Consider the following 16687-nt stretch of genomic DNA (forward strand, 5'->3'; position numbering starts at 1 on the left):
GAGTGCAGAGAAACTTCCTTGAAGTTATATAATTGATTTTTGGAACCTCATTTGTAGGATAGTTGTGTGGAGAAAGGCATTCAAATTGCATTCATTGTACTTCTTAGACCAAGGTAGATCTGGTTACGTACATACTTGTTATTTGGTAGAATACTGCTTATCTTGGCATTTTTTCCATACTACATTTATGAACTGGAAACAGTTAAAGCTTGAAACTGTTAAAAAAAAAAAGTGTACGCTTACATTGTATGTATTATAAGTCATATGATTACACATCCTCATCCTCTCACCAGTCCTTTCATGTAGAGCAGCGGTTTGCATCTTTGGCTATACATTGGAACTACTTTGGGAATTAAAAAAAAAAATTGATGTCCAAGTATCAACCCTGGAGATTCTGATTCAGTTGACCTGGGATGAAGCCTTGGCGTCAATTTTTTTAAAAAGAGCCCCAGGAGTTTACAATGTGCAGTGAGGGCTGGTTTTAGAATGGTACATTGATTTGTGTTCCAATTGTTCCTTCTTGCATAAATTACATCCATAATTCATTGACCACAATTGTCCATGAGGCTTATTAAAAATGGTATAACAACTTAGACATATATGAATAATTGGAATGCAGAATCATTTTAACTTCCCTTTCCCAGTCTTTCTATAGTCAGTTTGTATTTAATTCAACAATTGTTTTTTGAGAGGCCCACCTTTATTAAACATTTATCTTGTCCAGCTTAATTTCTCTAGAAGCAAAATCTCACTTTCATTTTGTACTTATCACTGGTTTACATGTGGTAAATACAATTAGCAGAATCAGGTTTGGGTACAGTCCACTATGGTACACGGGTGTCTTATAGAGATGAGTATTCATTGGCTATGAATTGTTCAGTAAGTTTTACAAAGGAAATGAAGATCATCAGTTAATCTAGCTGGTCAGTTGGGGTCAGTTAAGAGAGCATTATTGTAAAAGATTTGTGGTTTGCCTGATTTTAGATCAATTAACATTCACCCATGAGAAGGTAGGATGTATGTCATTTTTATTTTATAAGTGAATATGTAACTGTATTTTTTTCTTATTTTGTATTTAAATTTTTATTCAAGATTTCAAATTAATTAATTTCTAATGTTAATACCTAATATACATAGATATAATCAATATGATCACTGTTATCTCTAGAGTGAAGACAGTTTCTTGCCAACAATTTTTATATCCCATTATAACCATCCAGATGAGTTCATTATGGGCTTTCAGTACACACTATCAGTGCTTAAGAGTCTTGAGTTCATTCTGGTCTTTGACTATCACATGTCTTGAAATATACACCACATTAGATTTGTAAATAAATTGTAGAAAAATCTTAAGACTAAAATTTAGATATTAACAGACGTTATTTCCTCTTGAGATATACTAACAGGCATCAGAGCATTAGTAGGTCACTAAAGAGTGAAGATGAGTCAGACCCATCAAAATACATATACTCGTTCTACCACTTGATATGTACACACTTCGAGTTGGTAATTTATTCTCAGTTGTTTGTGACAATTGCATTTGTGCTTATCTTCTCTTACTTTCACAAGGGTAGCTAATCATGAGTTTTTGTCTGTTTTTGCTGAACTTTAACTACTGTCTTATTAATCTTGTTTATATCGGTGTGAGTTTCTTAAGGACAAGGACTCGTAGGCACCAACACAGAAAGCAATTTTAGGAATATACTGTCTGAATTAAATTTGTTAAATCAGTCGACAAATAGGAACCTTTTGAGAAATGGTCCTGAAAACATTTTGTTTGCTTTTTTCCTAGAGAGGAAATAAACGGGTTTATAAGCAGCTGAGTGCAAGTATCATGGTCTATGTCTTTGCTTCTGGACTGCTCTGCTATATTCTCTTTCAGAAAGCTGAGTAGCTCAGCACAGTGAATACTAAAGGGAATGCATTCCTTCCCTCTCAGGGGACTGAAGCAGTGTTTAACACCACTGTAAAATCCTCAGCTGTGGCTTTCTGTAGTGTAGAATTTGTCTAAGAAAGATTAAAAGAACAAGGAAGGCTTTGTGTGCTGTTTCTCTTTCTTTTCTTCACCCCTCCTGCTCCAGGCTATCCTGAGGGGGAAAAAAAACGTGCAGTATTTTCCTTGGACCTCTGGAGTATGCACGTTATATATGTGTGAGTCTTAGAGAAAAATAAAGGCAAATGCAAGACATGCCTGCTAGTGGGAGTCCTCACCCATGGGTGAAATGAAGAAAACTACATGAGTGCGTTTGCGTTTATACGGCCACTTTTTCCATTGAATGACCCAAACAAGATGCTGGTGACAAAGCATTGGTCCTACATGTGATAAAACAGCGGCCTGGCCATTTGCTTAATTGGTGGAGAACTCAGGTGCGTTACTCCTGACAGAGGTGAAAGCCTTCATAGAGAATTAGAAGGGGTATAATTTGGGCACTGTACTCAGAATCTTTCTTGGTATATTGTTTAAGAGCTTCATTACAGTGACTGCCATTCAGCAAGAAATAAGGGATGACTTTTAAATATTTGGCCAGATTTTATAGTGGCAAGGACAGAGTTTTAGAGCTGAAGAGCCATTTAGTTCAATCCCATCAATCTGCAAATGTGAACAGTAAGCCCAGAATCACATTTAGTGTTAGTGGCCAGAAGGGAGACCTTGGCTGTGAACATTTACCCTACCGGAAACTAATGGCGTAACCAGATTTGAACCTTTTCTTCCATTCTGTACTAAGTTATCTTTTCTTTGTTAGGAAAAGCCTATTATAAACGGAACATTGACATGAATTTTAATTTTTGCATATTTTCTTACAACATTTGCCCTTACTGCATTTTATAACTAATTGTATATACTTTTATATTTTCCTTTTTGTACTTATCATTCTAATGTTTCTATGTAGCATTTCTCACAATCCCTGTGGGGTTTTATTATAATTTGCTAAATTATTCCCTTGTTTGGGGGCATTTACATAAACTTTTTTTTTTTTTGGCCATGAAAGAGAAAGCCACAGCAAACAATGTATATATGTAGCTCTTTATTCTCTCAAGTTATTGTTTTTGTTCTCATCATCTGAGTTATTGGGGGTGACTTCATTACAACAGTGGAAAACACACGGTAGCCTGCCAGCATCAGAAGGTGTGGCTTTGTACTGTGTGTGTGTGAAGGTTGTGTGGGTATGAATGTGCAGGAAAGAAAAAAAGTGCTACTCTTTGTAGATCGAACAATTGATGAGTCTTAATGTAGGATTATGTGTTGCCTGTTAAATTGCTGTTTCTACTGAGAAAGATAAAGGCATTTTTATTAGTGTAGTTGATTAGCTTTATTAATGTTGGACAAAATCAATGTTATGACAATGAAATCTATAGTTTTGGGGTAAAATAAAATTTAATAGGTAGGTAACCCATTCATACACTTATGTGAAGTAATTTTTGAAATGATACGTGCATGAAAATTTACTATCTATACTAAATGTATATTCAAAGATATTCTTCCTCTAGGGTTCTAGTTATAAACCTTATAAAATACTATGATTCGCATATACAACTTACAAAATACTATGATTCATCAGACAGCTCTAGTTTCATTTTATCTATTGACTCTGATTTAAATTATCACTCTTTTTTAAGCAGGAACATGTGGTAACAAGTTATATGGTAAGAAATTTAAATTTAAAGATTTTGACCTAACGTTGATTCAGATTGTAGAGCTGTCAGTTGAAAAGGGAAACTTCATGTTTAGAAATTTGAGTTCTGCTGGGCTCGGTGGCTCACGCTTGTAATCCCAGCACTTCGGGAGGCCAAGGCAGACGGATCATGAGGTCAGGAGATCGAGACGACGGTGAAACCCCGTCTCTACTAAAAATACAAAAAAAATTAGCCGGGCATGGCGGCGGGCACCCATAGTCCCAGCTACTCAGGAGGCTGAGGCAGGAGAATGGCGTGAACCCAGGAGGCGGAGCTTGCAGTGAGCCAGGATCACACCACTGCACTCCAGCCTGGACGACAGAGCGAGCCTCTGTCTCAAAAAAAAAAAAAAAAAAAATTTGAGTTCTAAAATGTTTGTGAAAAATTTGATAGGTTCTTTAATAAATGTTTATTTCCAACAAAAATTTTCCTGGTGGAGGAGTTATTAGGACCAGTGAGCATGCATTTTTTTTTTTACCCTCTTGATTGTATTATCATATTAGCTTCAAGAAATGTTTGTTTCACGTTACTTATCTTTGTTTATCAGTGAGGTCAGACACTTTCCCCTATGCTGAGGACAGTATCCACTGCCTCTGAGGTGGTTCGTCTCTAGAAATCCTTTCCCTGTCCTGGAGCAGTTTGCCTGAAACTGCCATAGTTGGTAGCAAATTCCCTTCCACTCTTCTTCCTGCCTGTTAACACTTTCTGGAAACCCAGGTCCCCATGTGCTTTAGCACTCTCTATAATCATTTGTGGGCCTCTGCAGATGAGCCACCTGGGAGCTGTGGAGGAGGGGCTGGGCGACTTCTGTCATGTGCCATTGCTGTGAGATCTTTTCTTCACCAAAATCTGGGGGTGATTTAGAATAATGGTTAGTTAGTGACATAAAGTTTTGGAAAGGTTTTTGTTGACATTTTTAAGAAGAAAAGAAACTGATGATGAACTAAAATAAAGCTGTTCTTCTTTCAGCCATGTCTCTGAAACCATTGAGAAGGTTTCCAGGTACATTTTGGGCAATAAAGAAGATGTGGGCTGGGCGTTCCTGTAATCCCAGCGCTGTGGGAGCCTGAGGCAGGAGGTCCAGGCCACAGTGAGCTATGGTCATGCCACTGCACTCTAGCCTGAGCAACAGAGGAAGACTCTCTCTCAAAAAAAAAAAAAAAAAAAAAAAAAAGGAAAGAAAAGAAAACGTGCCCTGTTTTTCTGTTGGCTGAGCCTTATTTATTTTCCTTGCACTCAACAGCTCTGTGGTTCCATCACTTGGCTGCCTTCACAGTGCCTCTCACTAGTTTTGGAAATAGAAGTGGTGGTACAAACAACGGGGTGGAGTTGCAGGATACATTGTGGTGATATAGTCTTTTCATTCTCTATATTTCAGCCAATATGATCTTTTCAAAACACAGGTTACATTATAGCATTCTCCTGCTTAAGATCCTCTAGGGCTTCTTATTACACTGAGAATAAAATCCAAATACTTGGTCATGGCCTATGAAGCCCTATGTGGCTCCCTGCCCACTTCCATTCCCACTGTCCATCTAGGTCCTCAGGATCCCTTTATCAAACTTTCTTCAGTTGCTCTACCACACATCCCCATGTGGTGGGTTCCATTCCGTACTGTAGCTCTTAACTCAAACATTAGCTCTTTAGTGTGGTCTTATCTCACCAACCATCTAAGTTTGCCCCTTTTACTTTTTTTTTTTTTTTGAGACAGGGTCTTGCTCTGTGGCCAGGCTGAAGTACAATGAAGAACATGATTCATTGCAGCCTTGAACTCCTCGGTTCAAGTGATCCTCCAGCCTCGGCTTCCCAAGTAGCTAGGACTACAGGCACGTGCCACCATGCCTAGCTAATTCTTAAAAAAAGTTTTTTTGTAAAGTCAGGGTCTTACTATGTTGCCCAGGCTGGTCCTGAACTTCTGGGCTTAAGCGATCCTCCTGCCTCGACCTCTCAAAGTGCTGGGATTTTAGGCATGAGCCACCGTGCCCAGCCTCTTTACTTATTTCTTACTCTGTTATTGTTTCCTCTGTATCTTCTTAATACCACTTATAAACATATGAAATTACCCCTTTGTAAATGTATTTGCTTATTTATTATTATTTTCTTCTGCCTTCTTTCATTGAATGAAAGTAAGTTCCATGAGAGCAGGACCTTAGGGACGTTATTAACTGTTATATCCCCAGCACCTAGTGCTATGCCTAGCAGAGAGTAAGAACATTAATATTTGTTGAATGAATGCTTGAATGGACAAAACTAGCCCCTGTTGTATGGCAGGAGCTGTGCTAGCAATAAAAAATTTAGGTAAGTTGAATTCAGTCTCTGCAAACAATGTTTTCCATAATCTGGAATTGTTGTTTGGAATTCTTTACAGAAATCCACATCCAGGCTCACTTGGAAAAATAATCTTGCTGATTGTAATTTTTCTCGTTATGGTTGTTCTTGGCAGTAAAGTCAGTTTCCAGGTGAGAATGTTACTGCTTTTGGCCAAAGGCCACCGTAAACTTTCCAGTATTCCTGAGGGTCTTCAGGCCTTACTCCTTGAATAAGACAGTGCTTCTTGCTTGAAGAACTAAATTTTCTGAGAGTGGAAGGGAACAATAGAAAGTGTACACATCAGCATTACCAGTTTATTGTTTTCTGGACAGTTATCCAAATTTGCTTAAGGACTTAATTATTACCAGATCAAATAATGTTCCCCTCACTGTTTAGTCTAGTATAGGCTGTATGCTACCCTGTCTGTGATTCTGATTTCAAAGTGAGAAACAAATTAGCAAGCAGTTGTTTGGTGAATTTTAAAAGCAGTGGTGACCCTTGCCCAGTCTTTCATAAAAATTATTTATATTTAATGAGTTATATCTTGGGGTTCCACAAATAGTAGGTTCGATATTTAGGATTAAGTGCATAATACCTGGAGTTAAGCTTTGCAGAGCTGGAATTTGGACTGTGTGTCTTGGCCAGACCCTGGAAGCACAAGGACAATGTTGAGATGAAAAGATTGAGAATTTAAAATCTGTAAGAATTTAAAGCCATTTTACATCACATCATAATTTCTCTTCGCTGGATTAAGACATTTCACAGCTATTTATAAAGGAGTGATTTGCTACTATAATTTAATTCACTTTACAATCATAGGACACTGGATCCATAGTTATGTCAAGCTAGATTAGATACAAAATTGGTAGGAAGACTTTTGTAGATTAAAGACACATGACAATGAAATGCAGAGTTTGAGCTTCGATTGAATCCTGGTTTGAGGGAAATGCTGTGAAGGTCATTTGGGGACAACTGGGGAAATCTGAAAGTTGGACTGCATTAGATAGTATTGAATAAATATTAAATAACCTCTTGAGTGTGTTAATGATATTGTAATTATGGAGGACAATATGTTCCCTTTCTTGTTCTTTTTGCTTTCTGATAGGGTCTTGCTATATTTCCCAGGATTTTATAGAGCAGTGGTGTCATCATAGCTAGCTCACTGCATCCTTGAACTCCTGGGCTCGAGGGTCCTCCTGCCTCAGTATCCCTGTAGCCAGGACTACAGGTGTGCGCCACTATGCCCTGCTAATTTTTAAAAAATATTTTAATAGAGACCAGGTCTTGTGATATTGCCCAGGCCGATCTCAAATTTCTGTGCTCAAGTGATACCCCTGCCTTGGCTTCCCAAAGTGCTAGGATTACAGGGATGAGCCACCATGTCCAGACTTTAAAAACATTGTTTTCCAATACATCATGACTATTTTGACTGTTTGATTGGTTTTAAAATATCTAGTTCATTTTCATGTTGTTCCAGATGAATTCACTTTTATATTGTATCAGGTGATGCCATTTCAAACTTGAAAGGTAAAAGTAGTCACTGTTCTTCAAACCAAAATGACTACTAAGAGGTGTGCATGTGTATGTCAGGGGAGGTGGAGGAAAATTGTGGATATGAATGAAAATAATGAGCGTAACTTTGATCACACAGATAATACATCTACAGCCTTTACTAAAGCTGCCTTTACAGTTTCTGGTTTCAGAGATGTGGTAAGTGCCTCTTGAAAGGTTGATATATTACTTTTAACGACATAAAAAATGATATTTGCCTTTTTTAGAGTCTCTTTTTTGTTCACTCAGATTTAAATGTATCATCTAACAGTCTTCTCTTTGTGCCCATGTTCTTCCATGAGACACTTAGAAATCTAAAAAGATGGGTTTGGTATTGTTCTAGCCTTTCCTTTGTTTTTAAGGGGGACTTTGAGTCTATCAAGAGTGTGTGTGTCAGCTAAGATTGTATAGCTGGCTGTTGCAGGAGCTGGAATTTAATGTTGTTTTTTTCTGGCCTCTCAGTACATCACATTGTCACTTAAGTGAGACGACAAGCATTTCAGGTGCTCTTACATATATCTGCAAGCATGGATAACATTTAATGCCAGTTCTCATAATTATGCATCACTTGTTGAATTATTTATTATACATGCCCTACTATAAATTGTAAACTCCTTAAGGGCAGGATTTTTGTCTGTTTTGTGCACTGCTGTTTTCCTGGTATGTAGAACTCTGTCTGAAAGGTGATAGGCACTCACCAAATATTTATTGAATGAATGAGTGAATCAAAATAGAATGAACTAGGAATAGATTAATGGCTGCTCACTTTGCAGGATTTCAGGGAAATAATTGGTCGGCTTTAACAACACATCCCCCTCTAACTAGCTGATCTAAACTGAAAAATTAGACACTGGCTTCCTGTTGAATTTCCCGTACTCGTGGGAGTGATAATACATTAAGCTCACTTAGGTCAGTGATTTGACAACTTAGAGTGAATGATTTCAACAACACCTTTCCTAGGAGCACTTTTTGTTGGGGGCAGGGAAGACGGGTGGAGTGCTACTAAGCTGAAGAAAGTACAGATGGAAAGCGGCAGGAAAAAAGAAAGACAAGGAGATGCAAAGACAAACTTTGAGCATATCATGATTTTGAGCAGGACAACTTTGCTGGTATGTGGGTTAAGAAATACTTCGGAATAAATGGCATGGTCTGATCTGTCAAACTTGTTCATGGTCCTGTGGTCCCAAGAATCTGTACCATGTAATTTGTAACTCAAGATAGTCAAGACTTGAATTTGGTAACTCTTGTAATTCTTGGTATTGTGTGTGTATGCTCATGTATAGTTTCAGGAGAGTAAGCTGTTGTTCCCGTCTTATGTGTGGCTTATTATATCATCAGTTATTGCTGTTTGTCAGTTATTCCTGGGTAACGCTGTTAAGAAAATGCTGGCACTTCAAGGAGTTTGAGGAAATGTTGAGGATCAGATTTATTTAATATGTGCAAAATTCTAGATTAGGTAGAAAGTTGTTGAAATCATGGATCTAAAGTGAAAAATTGAGCTTTTTAGAACACCTATTAGAGATCAGACAATTTCTAGTGTAGAGTCTGACACATAATAGTTACGTAATAAATATTTGGTGTGTGGAATGAGAGGGAAGGAGAGAGAAGGAGGAATGTTGTGAGCAGCTACTCATTGAAGTTGTGAATGCAGCCAAGCTGATGGTTCCATAGATTGTTTTTCTCTATGTTGAGGCTTTAAATGGTATCCTTAATTTACTGCTACCTTTCAGATGAATGCAACTGGACATCAAGTAGACTAGGGAAAGAAGAGTACATCTGTTTTCCCTAGAGAAGAGGGACCCCCCGCCCCGGGCCATGGAACTGGTACCTGTCCATAGCCCATTGGGAATTGGGCCATAGAGCAGGAGGTGAGCAGCAGGCTAGCAAACATTAAGGCCTGAGCTCCTGTCAGATCAGCGGTGGCATTAGACTCTCATAGGAGTGCTAACTCTATTGTGAACTGTGCGTTTGAGGGATCTAGGTTGCCTGCTTCCATGAGAATCTAATGCCTGATGATCTGAGGTGGAACAGGTTCATCCCAAAACCATCGCCCTCCCATCCCCAGGTCTGTGGAAAAAATTGTGTTCCATGAAACCGATGTCTGGTGCCAAAATGGTTGGGGACCGCTGACATACAAGAAGAGTAATTCAAAAAACAGAAATAGCAATACAAAGTTGCAGTCGGAATTTGTGCATGCTATTTCACCTCCCGGTGCCTCAATTTCCTTATCTGTAAAATAGGGTTACTAATGTATATTTCGTTGGGTTTTTTGGGTAGGAGTAAATGAGGTAATTGGTAAAAAGGTGTTTAGATACAGCATCTACTGAAATATTGGCCAGTAGAAGTATTTTGCGGTCAATTTGTTTTGTATGTGCCCAGAGGGAAGGGAAGTATGATTACCAATTTTGTTCATTGTTACCGTCTGTATAGAATTTTGACTATTTGATTGGTTTTAAAATATCTAGTTCGTTTTCATGTTGTTCCAGATGAATTCACTTTTATATTGTATCAGGTGAGGCCATTTCACACTTGAAAGGTAAAAGTAGTCACTGTTCTTCAAACCAAAATGACTACTAAGAGTTGTGCGTGTGTGTTTGTGTGTGTGTCTGTGTGTCAGGGGAGGTGGAGGGAAAATGTGGATATGAATGAAAATATGAGTGTAACTTTGATCATACAGATAATACATCTACAGCCTTTATTAAAGCTGCCTTTACATAGTTTCTGGCTTCAGAGATGTAGTAAGTATCCACTGGAATGTTAGCTCTTAAAGCTGGTGGTCATATTTATATAGGTTGAGTATCCCTTATCTGAAGTGCTTGGGACAGAAGTGTTTTGGATTTAGGATAATTTTGGATTTTGGAATATCTGCATTATACTTACAAGTTGAGCATCCCAAATCTGAAGTGCTGCAGTGAGCGTTTCTTTGGAGTGTCATGTTGGTGTTCAAAAACGGTTTGGATTTTGGAGCATTTTGGATTTTCAATTTTCAGATTTGTGTTCCTCAACCTCTGTGGTTTAAGGCTGAGAGAATAGATCTAATCAGCAGTCAGTAGAGCTGATTAGTAGAGGAAAGAGGAGAGTTTTCTTTTAAGAAGGCTGTGGGGTCTTGTGAAGAGATGAGATAGCTTGTATTTAATTCACCTGACAGTCATTAGCTAGTAACAATGAAAGAGAGTCTGGGAACTGGAACAGAGAGCTGGAAATTCAGCTCCTTCCAGGCAGATCTGCCTTGAAATTCTGGGGAAATCAGAACAGGAACCTCTTCATTTCTTCATTTCCCTTCACTGCATAGTAGTTTATTTTGTGCTTTTGGTAAAATGATTCAAGGTCCAGGAGACATCCTGAGGCGATGCAGTGTAGGAAAGCATTTCAGAAAGGTAAGATGGAAGACAGATCTGGGCACAGCAATGTGAATTGGACATTTCGTTCATCCTTTGGGCTTCCTAGAATTAGCTGTGATCCATAGGACTGTCCTGTCCATCCTGGTGTTCTGTCAGAATCAGGAGCAGCTCACTGTGAGAAAACCCATCTGAGGAAAACAGGAATGGGCTGATGGTCACTGTATCCCAAATTGACACACTAGTTAGGTAGCCCTTGGGTGTGAACTTCCTTAAAATATTTAAGGAAAGAGACTGCTGTTAACATACTCAGAGAACAATTATATGTTGTTTACCACATGACAAGAGAAGAAATAAACATTAGACATATTTCTGGGAGCTTAGATAAGTTGAAATATGGAGGAATTAAATGCTATATGGTATGATAATATAAATCATTTGGAAGTTGAAAGTTTTGTTAGAGCTAAGAAAGGCCTTGAAACCCATCCGATCTCAATCTTGCACCTTAACAATTGGGAAACTGAAGCTGAAAGATGGGCAGTGATTTCTCCCAAAGTTTTGTTGCAAAATACAGGGCTTGTCTTGATATCTGAATACTTTCTATTCTAAGACTTTTTTTGTCTTTAAGATAACCAGATATGTATCTGAGGGTAGAACATACCTCCTCTGTACTATACCTTTGAAGTTTTTGTTTATATATGGTTTGTACATACTTATGTAAGTGTTGTCCTCAAAATGGAAAAGATTCAATTAGATAAGAATATCAGGTGTTGAAGTCATTTTATCTGAGAGCTATGAAGTCTCATATTAGTCAGCTGGGTATATTGTCTTCATGACCTTTTTGCTAGTGTTCCCATCTGTTGTATCATTGCTGATTTTGTCCATGTGAGACGGAAAAGGAGCATTGGACTCTTAGCCCAGGAACCATATAACAACTATCATTTAAAGCAGATGTTATTAACCTAGCATAAAAGATGTGAGAAGTCTGAAGTGTTAGAGCCATAGAAAAGGTGAGATTAAACTCAAATCTTCTGAATCTAAAAGCCTTGTTCCTTCCAAAATAAAGATAAGCATATCCTTCTACTGGAAACTTTATAGACTGGCAAGAGTAAGAATAAAAAGAGCAGGTGATATAATGATTGATTGTGCCATTATTGATAGTTACTGATCTGTTGCATAGTAATGGAGAGTTTGATTGGATGGTGATCCTCCCTGTGTGCCTCCTTAGTGTATTTGGAACATCATCCAGGAAGGCCTTTTAAAGAAGACAATACTTGGAGAAGGTTTTGAATGTTTGAAAAGAAGCATGGGCCAGGTGTAGTGGCTCATGTCCATAATCCCAGCACTTTGGGAAGCCGAGGATTATAGGAGTTTACCAGTCCTCCAGTGGGAGGATCCCTTGAGGCCAGGAGTTTGAGACCAGCCTGGGCAACATAGCAAGGCTTTGTCTCTACAGAAAAATGAAAACATAAGCCAGGCATGGTGGTGTGCGCCTGTAGTCCCAGCTACTTAGGAGGCTGTGGCGAGAGGATCACTTGAGCCCAGGAGTTCAAGGCTGCAGTAAGCTGTGATTGCACCACTGTACTCCAGCCTGGGTTACAAAGTGAGACCCATCTCAGAAAGAGAAGAAAAGAAATGTGGTTTCACTAGAGTTATGGAATCAGGTTAAAAGACAGTATTACCTTTAATGTAAATTGGTGGCACATCTCTGCATGTTAGCCCCAACTCAGAATATTATTGGTTTAAGAGTCAGAGAGCTTAGGGGTAAAAGGCGCTAAAAGCCTCTGAATTTCAGGAGCTCGGTATTTTCAGTAGTCTGTCTCCATCTCTCAGCACTACTTCCTCTGTGGGCTTCTTGTGGTTCAGAGACAAAGACAATGACTGTTCTCCCTGCTCAGCAGTCCTGGGAGAGAGCAAGGCTCATTGTTTCTGTGTCCAACAACAATCTTGCAGCTTCCACTTTACAGTCCTCCTTTGGTTATGTGGCTATTCTTGACTGATTGACTGGATATATGTACAGTCATCCCACTATACCCTTTAGTGGGGTGACTCTCATGGCCCTCTCAGCACTCCCGAAACTGCTGGGACCCTGAGGCAGGTGGGGTTAATTCTTCAAAAGAGACTTCAACTACTGTTACCAAAGAGTGAATAAAAGGGCTGAGGTGGCAAAAACAATAATGGGTTTTTGAATATATGTTATTAGGCTAGGCACAGTGGCTCATAATTCCAGCACTTTGGGAGGCCAAGGAGGAAGGATTACTTGAGCCCAGGACTTTGAGGCCAGCCTGGGCAACACAGTAAGACCTTTTAAACAAAAACTGGCCAGGTATAGTGGTGTGCACCTGTGGTACCAGCTACTTGGGAGGCTGAGGTAGGAGGATCTCTTGAGCCTGTGATGTACAGTCTACAGTGAGCCGTGATTGCATTACTGCACTTTAGCCTGGGCAATAGTGAGACCCTGTCTCTCTGCCTCTCTGTCTCTGTCTCTGTCTCTGTCTCTCTCTGTATATATATAATCCCAGTATGTTTTTATTTCTTTCTACAGATGGGGGAAGGTGATCTATTTGAAAGTTTAATGCAGAATAAAGTAGTAGTAATTATCCCCTGGCAGAGTAAAAAGTTAAGCAAAACTTGGGACGTCAACCTACAGCAAGAGCTGTATGGAAGAGAACAGGGTGGTGTGTAGAGAGAAATCATAAAGCTGGCTGCTTTGGGCCCCAAGAAAGTCTAGCTTGTGATGGTTGTATACATGGCCCCGTGTGGAGCTTCAGAGATAAGAAAAGAGTTAAGAGATATGTATTAATAAGGCTGGGCATGGTGCGCGTGCCTGTTGTCCCAGCTACTTGGGAGGCTGAGTCAGGAGGATTGCTTGAACCCAGAAGTTTGAGGTTACGATGAGCTATGATTGTACCATTGCCCCCTAGCCTGGGCAACAGAGTGAGACATTTTTTCCATCAGCTCAGTATATTAAATTGGTTTTCTAAGTTAAAGGTTCACAACTTCATTATCATTACTATGCAGAATTGCACTTGGTCCTGAAATCTGTCTGAATTTCTGAATAATAGTTTCTTGTCCTCAACTTGTGTGGTCTCAGGTTTTAAAACAAACTAAGGTTGTTGCTGCCAATTTCTAACCACTGTTGCATTTGTAGTAATTGAATGCCAGTGGTTGGAGGTTTAGAGAAGGTTTAAGATTAACTGATTCCAAAAATATCTGTGTGTGTGTTTGTGTGTGTTTCCATGTTGTCTGTGTGAATATGTTAGAATAGGAATAGGGTATGTTTTGATTAGGCATTTTTCTTTGTTCAACATACTCTTTGGAAAACCTAGAGAATTTCAGTGGGATTATAGTATGTAATGACTATATTCTGATAAAATCATGGAGTCTTAACATTTCAGGTAACAGATTATCTGCTATTTACTGGTATGTTGATTTGTGAACAGATGTTTCTCTGTCTTCAGGTAGGCTCCCCAGGTACACTTTCTTGCAGTCCCTTCTACCGGGTGGACATACAAGAATTAACAATAAATGCCACACATGTGTGTTTTCTCTTTTTTGTGCTTGTGAGAGATGTTTAAACTTTGTGGAAATTTATTAGAAAAGATCCATTGTTTGGTAGTTCTGATAGCATCAACTGGCCCTTTATCTTTCATGATGCATTGAGACTTCCATTACTTTGTAGCGCCTGACTGCTAGAATTGTTCCCAGAGTTCAGGGGCTTCCAAATGACAATGGGCTGTACCAGGCTTTGTGGCCTTAATAAGCCCTCTGTTACTGGAATTTTCAATATTGGCATACCTATCAAGAGTCTGGCCGTGTGTCAGGAGAAGGTTGGCTTTACAGCCACCACTGATGGATCACATGTTTTTTTCTCGAGAGCAAACAAGCACTTTTTGTTTAGGCTCACTAATGTTTGGCAAAGAAATATAGCTGTAATTATATATCCTCGTTCTTGTTACTCTCTCCCCATCTAAATTTTACTCTCCCTACCCCTAACTTTATATAAAAGCAACTAGGGTTGGACCTGAAATAAATGTCATGAATGAATAATAATTTCTTTCATTTACACAGTAATTAAACCTGTTGAATGCTGACTTAATGCTTTACTACACTCTAATTTGACTGGAAGATTTGGCCTTCATGAATGCAAAGAAGAGGTAAAAAATAGAAATTAAATACCGACCAACTATGAAGGAGGACATTTTTCAGAAGGATTCTCCCTCCTTCTATTTCTCATCTTCTTCTGTTTGCCCCCTGCTTTCTGTGATACTTAATACTTAGGAGTTGTTCCACAAATCATTCTTTACTTTGTGTGCCCAGCAGTATCCCAGCAGCAGGATTCTCCAGGGACAAGGCCTAGGTCTGCCACTGAGGGTAGTCTGCTTCCTTCATCAGAATTGCCGCTGCTGGCCTTCTGGAGCATTAGAGTTCTTTCTGGTTGTTATCCACTTTTCATTCCTTCTCAACCCGTAGAATTCCAGGTGGTGAGTCAGTTGTTCTGTATGATCATGCTTGACACCCCAAAATCTACCTGAAAGTTTGACAGATGCATGGAAGCCAGGAGCATTTTAGGAAGCTGTACTGCTCTCCTGAGATTTTCTGCCTACTTACTGTCTGAGCATTCAACCTGTCTCTCTCAAATTTTCTCTTTCTCTGAGGTGGGTCCAGTAAGGTGAGTTGGCAGCCCACTTTGCTGTTCTTGGAAGCAAAGTACTTTCCAATAGAAGTCAGTTTTAATCTTCGTTCACTGTGAGGAATGAATGACCATTTTAATAAATAATTCATTCCTACAGTTCCCTCCGTAAGGAGCTTCTAAGCTCCCTCTGTGATGGTTTCTTACCCTGCCAGGGTACTGCTATTTTATCTGTCAAATGCGGGTTGTTAGAGGTGCTGTGTCATAAGAGGCAGTGCAGGTGGGAACTCTGGAACCCCCTTCATAAATCTACAAAACACAGTGCATGGGGCCTGCTATGGCGAGGTATGCTACATGGAGCCTCAGCTGTCTGCTCCCTCTCTTCCGTCAGCACAGCTAGCAGTCAGAGACAAGTGGCTAACCCTCTTTGAGTCTCTTGGAGTAAAGCCTGGTTGTGTTCTGTGTGGATTGCATCCTGAGCAGATTGTGGATAGCGAGGGCTTCCTTGCAGGCCTGTTGGGAGCATTGATTGAGGTCATGGGTGTCGAAAGCCTGGACTATAGCCAGAGTCAATAATTATTAGTTCTTTATCTTTATCTCAAGACAAAGGGAAGTGTTAAAATATTTTTATATCAAGGAATCTCCTACAAACACTGTCCTCACCACTGCCCAGAGCTAGTATTTACGTGGATTAATTTTCTCCTTATCTTCTTACTCTCACCCACCCACTTCCCTTTCCTCCCGTTCCAAAGTTATACCACACTTATTCAGGATAGAAATTTCCTTTATAAAAAGTTGTAAAAACTTCAAAGTGCCTATTGTAGTATATATCTTTAATAAATACTCCCCTGCTATATTTGTTAAACTATAATTATAAGCATACATTCCATAAAAATAAAGCCCGTTTACTCATAAACTGTATGTTTATGTGAAAAAATACACATTTTATAAGCCACTCCAGACCTACTAAATCTGGGCATTAGAATCTGAATCTTGGGTTTTCCAACCTGGCTCCTTTTTTGAAATAACCTGGAACACTTTAAAAAAAAAAAAAAAGTAAACTCCAGGCTCAATCCCAGATGATTTACATCAGCATATTTTCGGGGTTAGCTCTGGGCATCATTTGTTTAAGCTTCTCTGGTGATTGTAAATGTGCAGCCAGTGTTGAGATTTAACGATC

General features: G+C 39.2%; 1 protein-coding gene across 13 annotated transcripts in view; it reads left to right on the top strand.

Annotated features, from left to right (window-relative positions):
• The window catches only part of AUTS2 (activator of transcription and developmental regulator AUTS2), a 1192438-nt gene that overhangs the window by 380313 nt on the left and 795438 nt on the right, over positions 1 to 16687 (top strand). The gene's annotated exons all lie outside the window — the stretch shown is intronic.

This window comes from Pongo abelii, chromosome 6 (genome assembly GCF_028885655.2).
Source record: "Pongo abelii isolate AG06213 chromosome 6, NHGRI_mPonAbe1-v2.0_pri, whole genome shotgun sequence".
Taxonomy (NCBI): domain Eukaryota; kingdom Metazoa; phylum Chordata; class Mammalia; order Primates; family Hominidae; genus Pongo; species Pongo abelii.